Below are 6,029 nucleotides of genomic sequence, written 5' to 3'. Positions count from 1 at the left end.
CAGGAGATCATCTGTCTTTCACACACACCAAATTTAGTTTTCTCCCTGAAGTCACCACCAGACTAGTTTCAGAAACTTCAGGGGAAAATGTTGACGTCAACACAGTTTGAAAGTCTCTGTGAAGTGCTTTCTAAATAATTCTAGGCTATTGTAGGCTCCCCACAAGGATACTTCTAAATCCCTACGACCTTACACAGTCTACTCCTTCGGATGCATAAGTGGTTTTACCTCCTCACAAACACATCTGATAATTTAAGTCAGAACCTCTGGATTCTTTTTGAGGAGAAGGCTGATGGGAATTAAACCCAGGGCCTTATGAGGAGAGAGGACAAGCTAGACATGATGGAGGAATGCAGAATGGGGAAAGGGAAGAGTCAGGTTCACTCTGCAGACGTGACATCACACCCGTCCTCTGCCACCCACTGGTTTTGAACAGCTATGTGTGTGTCTCCTCTCAGACTCTTAGCGAAGCCTCTGTGAACAGGACTGCAAGAGTATCCGAGGTGTCAAGCTTCGGAGATGAGGCAAGCAAATGATGTCTGTCTGTTCCTCTACCCATCATTTAGAGCCAGGGCTGCGCAGCCCAACACTCTGGATCGAAGGACCACAGATGTTCTTTGCTTCTCTCCCCACTTGGGCTATTCCTTCAACCCCATGGAAGTTCTCCTGCAGATCTGGTATGAACCAGTCTTGGAGAAAAGGTGAGAAGTCAGATACACAGATTAGTAGAAATGGGTTAGTTTAAGATGGAAGGACTAGCTAGGAATATGCCTGAGACATTGGCCAATATTGTAATTAATATAGTTTCTGTGTGATTATTTGGGTCTGGGTGGCCGGGAACGAAAGTGCAGTCTCCATTTACAAAAATATCCCCAAGAATGCAAGTATACGATCCCAGGCTGGGGCTAGTCTGACACAGGAAAAGCTGTCCTGGGGGAATAAGTCTGAAGGAAGAAAGGGTGAGCCACGGGAGGTAGAAGAGACGGAAGGCCCAGCCCTGGAAGATGGAGCAGGGCGTATTACAATACAAAGGAGGCCAGCGCACGTCAGGGCCTCCTGAAAAATCCTGAACGGTTTTATCCGTTTGCAGCGTGCGGACAAGAGCAGCTAGCAGTGACTGCTCTGAGAACCACACACACAACACATGCATGAAGGGTCCTGAGGACGATGCAGACACCCACACACACGGAGGACCCTGACAACACATACAACCACACGCGTGGAGGATGTGGGATTCCCCTCTGTATGTTGTGAACACCACTGGTTAATAAAGAAGCTGCTTTCGGCCTAAGAGAGTAAAGCCAGGCAGAAAATTCATCTAGAGATGTAGAGAGAGAATAGGCAGAGCCAGGGAGAGGCCGTGTAGCAGCCTGCCTGCTCGTTGGTACGGTAAACCACGAGCCTTGTGGTGAAATATAAAATAATAGAAATGGGTTAATTTGAGATGTAAGAGCTAGCTAGAAATATGAATAAGTTAACAGACTGAACAGTGTTTTAATTAACACAGGTTCTGTGTGGTTATTTCGGGTCTGGGTGGCCAGGAAACGAATGAGCATCCTCTGCCAACACGTGGAGGATCCTGAGAACAACACAGACCAGCACATGCACGGGGAACCTGGCTGCTTACATATCCACTGCACACGGCAGACACAAAAGTGGGTTATTAAGTTGGACAGCACCGTTTCCTCCCCTCCCCTTTCTGTTCCCATCACTTCTCTTTCTGTTTCCTTCCTTTCTTCTCTCTCCTTTTCTCTATTTCTCTCCTGTCTCTATTTCTTGTACAGCACCCCTGAACCATGAAGTGGGTGCTTTTAGGAGTGGGGTGTTCTGTGTTATGGCTCTGCAGTTGGGAGTCTGACACCTTTAACATACTGGCTTCATTCTTAGGCTTGAGGAAATAAATTACTTTATATGATTTAATTAATTAATTTATTTTGAGTCATTATTCCACTATGTAGCCCTGGCTGGTCTGAACCTCGCTATGTAGACTGGGTTAACCTCATTTTGTTTTTTATTTTTATTTATTTTTTTACTGTGTATAGAACCCATGCCCTCAAACAAACACTGTACCAGTGAGGTGCACCACCAACCTGTTTTTTTAAGAGATGAATTGTAAATTGTGCTTTAGTACAATATTTCAACAGATAGAAACAGTCCTCAAAGGCATCAGACCTTAATTGCTGGACTTTATAAATGTTGCTGTCTGAGTTCCTTCTGCTGCTGTGATACAATCCCGAGAGACAAGCAGCTTAAAGGACAAAGGGCTCATTTTAGCGAGGGTCCAGTGTGCGGAAGCCGAGGCTGCTGGAGCTCGAAGCGGCTGTCTCGCAGCATTCACAGTCTGAGAGCAAAGAATGCACGCTGCTGTTCAGCTGCTGCTTCCTATTTAAGGATCCAGGATCCTAGCCAGAAATGGTACCGTCCACAGAGGGCAGGCCTTTTCATCTCAATTAATGCAATCAGGATAATCAATGAGGTAAGTGCAGAGCCCCATCTCCCAGGTGATTTGAGTGTCTATCACGCTGACTCTTAATTCTAACGATCATGGTTAGCACATCGGGAAAAGGGGTGTTTAGGATGTGGTTAAAGGCTAGCAGGTGGACATCAGCCTGGATTATGCAGGGAAGCATACTCTAATCACAGTTTCCCTGGTAAAGAAAGGCCAGGAGCATTTGACACATGAGGGACAGAAGCCTCCAGACCCCAGCAGCCATCCTGGGTCCTGGCACTAAGTGAAGGGACAGAGGCCTCCAGACCCCAGCAGTCATCCTGGGTCCTGACACTGGGGGAGGGGACAGAGGCTAAGGGTAAGTGTGAGGGGCCCGGGGTTGCAGCCTTGCCCACGGGTGGTCTGCTGGCCAGTTACTGGCAGTGAGCACTAAGCCCTGTGTCTTAGAGAGGAGTGCAGAGGTGGAGAAATGGGCCCTACAGGTACGGCAAACACAGCGGCAGTGGCGATGAACACGGCAGGCTGAAGAATGGGAACTGTCTTTGTCTCTGATAAAACCAGCAAACACGAGCCAGGATTGCGGGGCTCTGAAATTCTTCTAACAGGGGACAGTGGGCATCGAAACGTAGTCAGGTTTGGAAGAAATGCAACACTGCTATGCTTCATGTGTCTTCCTAGGAAAAGCCCCGTACTGACGCAGCCAAACCGCCGAGAACCTTCTGACAAATAGCGCGTTCTGAACGCACTGGATCCGGTGATCACTCTGCCAGGCAGTTTGTTCAACACGCTCTCTGATGGTTCAGTTAGGAGCAAGCAGGAGACCACTCACCTACCCGGGTGAGAGGTCCACTTACCCAGAGGGTGACCGCGCTATCAGCCGCTCTCTCTCAGTTTCTTCAGCACACAGTGGTGGCCCACACCCCCAGGTATGTAGGCCCAGCTTCATGTCTGGATTAAAGGAAGAAGGCTGATTTCAGCTTGAACTTTGCAGCCTTTGGAACCCTGGCTGTTCTATCTATCTATCTATCTATCTATCTATCTATCTATCTATCTATCTATCTATCTATCTATCTATCTATCTATCTATCTATCTATCTATCTTGTCTACCAGTCATAAGGTGGACACTGTAATTCCATCCCTGGCAGGTGTCTGTGTCCTTCACGTAATGGTGAGTGACTGAACCTCTTGAAGGACGTGCCAACATTGCCAGAACATGGAGAGGAGTTGGCATGGGAGACCAGTGTCACAGGGAACAGCTGTAACAGCTGATGTGGGCTGACTCTGACACAAGAGGACAACATTTGTCACAGTGACAGCTTTGGCCCGCTATGATGGTGTTAACGTGGCACCGAGGAAGGCTTTATAAGGCCTTGGCTGGTGCCGTGCAGCTCTGACCATGTGATCTCCTATCCTTTGTCACTGATCGACAACGTTTGCAAATGCTACATTGGAAGAATAATCCACGACAGGTATTCAATGACTGGATGTCAATCCCCATTATCGTGTTCATGTATAAGTCTGGTACACATACACACTTGTTCTAGAGATATTTTTCTGTGATCACTGTTTCTGAATCCTCGACTCTCTTGGTCCCTAACTACATTTCCATGGCATTGCTGGTGCTCAGAAACTTGTGTGTGTAAGGTCCTTCCCTGGCCATGGGCCACTTAGGTAATTAAGGACACATCTGCAGTTCTCGTTCATGGGCACCAATCAGATCTGGTAATCATCTCTCAGAACCATTCTTAAGAACACACAGGAAAATAAACCGCTGTCCCGTCAAGCCATTGGAATCCTGCTAGCTTCTCAGCTAGGCACTCTTATATGTAGACTTAATTTCATTCTTCCTATAACTTTTAATCATTGGAGGGGTTTAGTTAACATTGGTGCCTGGCAGTGGTGGCGCACACCTTTAATTCCAACACTCTAGAGACAGAGGCAGGCAGATCTCTGTGAGTCTGAGGCAAGCCTGGGCTACAGAATGAGTTCCAGAACAGCCAGAACTACACAGAGAACCCTGTCTCAGAAAACAAACAAAAACCATTTGTAATATGCTTATAATTGACATTTTCTATTTGGAGTACTTCATGTTACTTATTACTTAGGTTTATTGCAAATGCTGCTTTTTCTTTCTGACTGTCCGTGTGTGTGTGTGTGTGTGTGTGTGTGTGTGTGTGTATGACAGGGTTTCACTGAACCCAGGCTGACCTCCCCTCACTATGTAACTGAGCATGACCTGAACATGGGATCCTCCTGCCTCTACCTCCCCAGTGCTGGGATTTTAAACATGTCCTAGCACACCTGGCTTTCTTGGATCCCGACATGCAGCAGGGAAACGGGTTGTGCATCTCAGCCCCACAACTGACGCACATCTTCGCAAAGGGCCAGCTTCTGACAGGGTCGTGCGGGCAGCTTATTGGAGAGGGACAGCGGGGGGGGGGCGGGCAAGGAGTGGGTAGCAAGAGCAGCACAGCAGCAGGAAGACAAGCCTGCGCAGGCCTGGTGACTCAGCACTGGTACCATGGCAACACTGATTCAGTCCCTGGTACCATGGCAACAGTGATTCAATCCCCAAGACCTTCAGAGAAGCTGCTGGAACAGGAACTGTCTCCTGGGGAGATGAAGGGGAGGGGGTGTTTATCTGCTGATGTCTGCCTGTTTTGGGCTTTAGGTAGTTTTGCAGGGATTAACCCCTTCCTTCTAGGGTGGACTACAAATGGCTCCTGTATGGATCTGATGAAGGCTTGAGCAGAACTGTCTGGGCCATCAGTACCTGGGATAAGAGGTCAAACAGTGTGAGATGGCCAGAGAGGTGCTACATTAGCACACTTGTTCAACAGGCACAGTGCAGGTGGTAGACATGTTCTCCTTTATCCCCCGTTAGAGCATGTAACAGACATGTTCTCCTTTATCCCCCATTACAATGCATGTGATAGACATGTTCTTCTCCAGCCCCCATTACAAAACATGTGATAGACATGTTCTCCTTTATCCCCCATTACAATGCATGTGATAGACATGTTCTCCTTTATCCCCCATTACAGTGCACGTGATAGACATGTTCTCCTCCAGCCCCCATTACAGTGCACGTGATAGACATGTTCTCCTCCACCCCATTACAGAACATGTGATAGACATGTTCTCCTCCAGCCCCCATTACAGTGCATGTGGTAGACATGTTCTCCTCCAGCCCCCATTACAGTGCACGTGATAGACATGTTCTCCTCCAGCCCCCATTACAGAACATGTGATAGACATGTTCTCCTCCAGCCCCCATTACAGTGCACGTGACAGACATGTTCTCCTCCAGCCCCCATTACAGAACATGTGATAGACATGTTCTCCTCCAGCCCCCATTACAGTGCACGTGATAGACATGTTCTCCTCCAGCCCCCATTACAGAACATGTGATAGACATGTTCTCCTCCAGCCCCCATTACAGAACATGTGATAGACATGTTCTCCTCCAGCCCCCATTACAGTGCACGTGATAGACATGTTCTCCTCCAGCCCCCATTACAGTGCACGTGATAGACATGTTCTCCTCCAGCCCCCATTACAGTGCACGTGATAGACATG

This window comes from Chionomys nivalis, chromosome 3, assembly GCF_950005125.1.
Source record: "Chionomys nivalis chromosome 3, mChiNiv1.1, whole genome shotgun sequence".
Classification (NCBI taxonomy): domain Eukaryota; kingdom Metazoa; phylum Chordata; class Mammalia; order Rodentia; family Cricetidae; genus Chionomys; species Chionomys nivalis.
Note: the sequence above shows the minus strand (reverse complement) of the source record.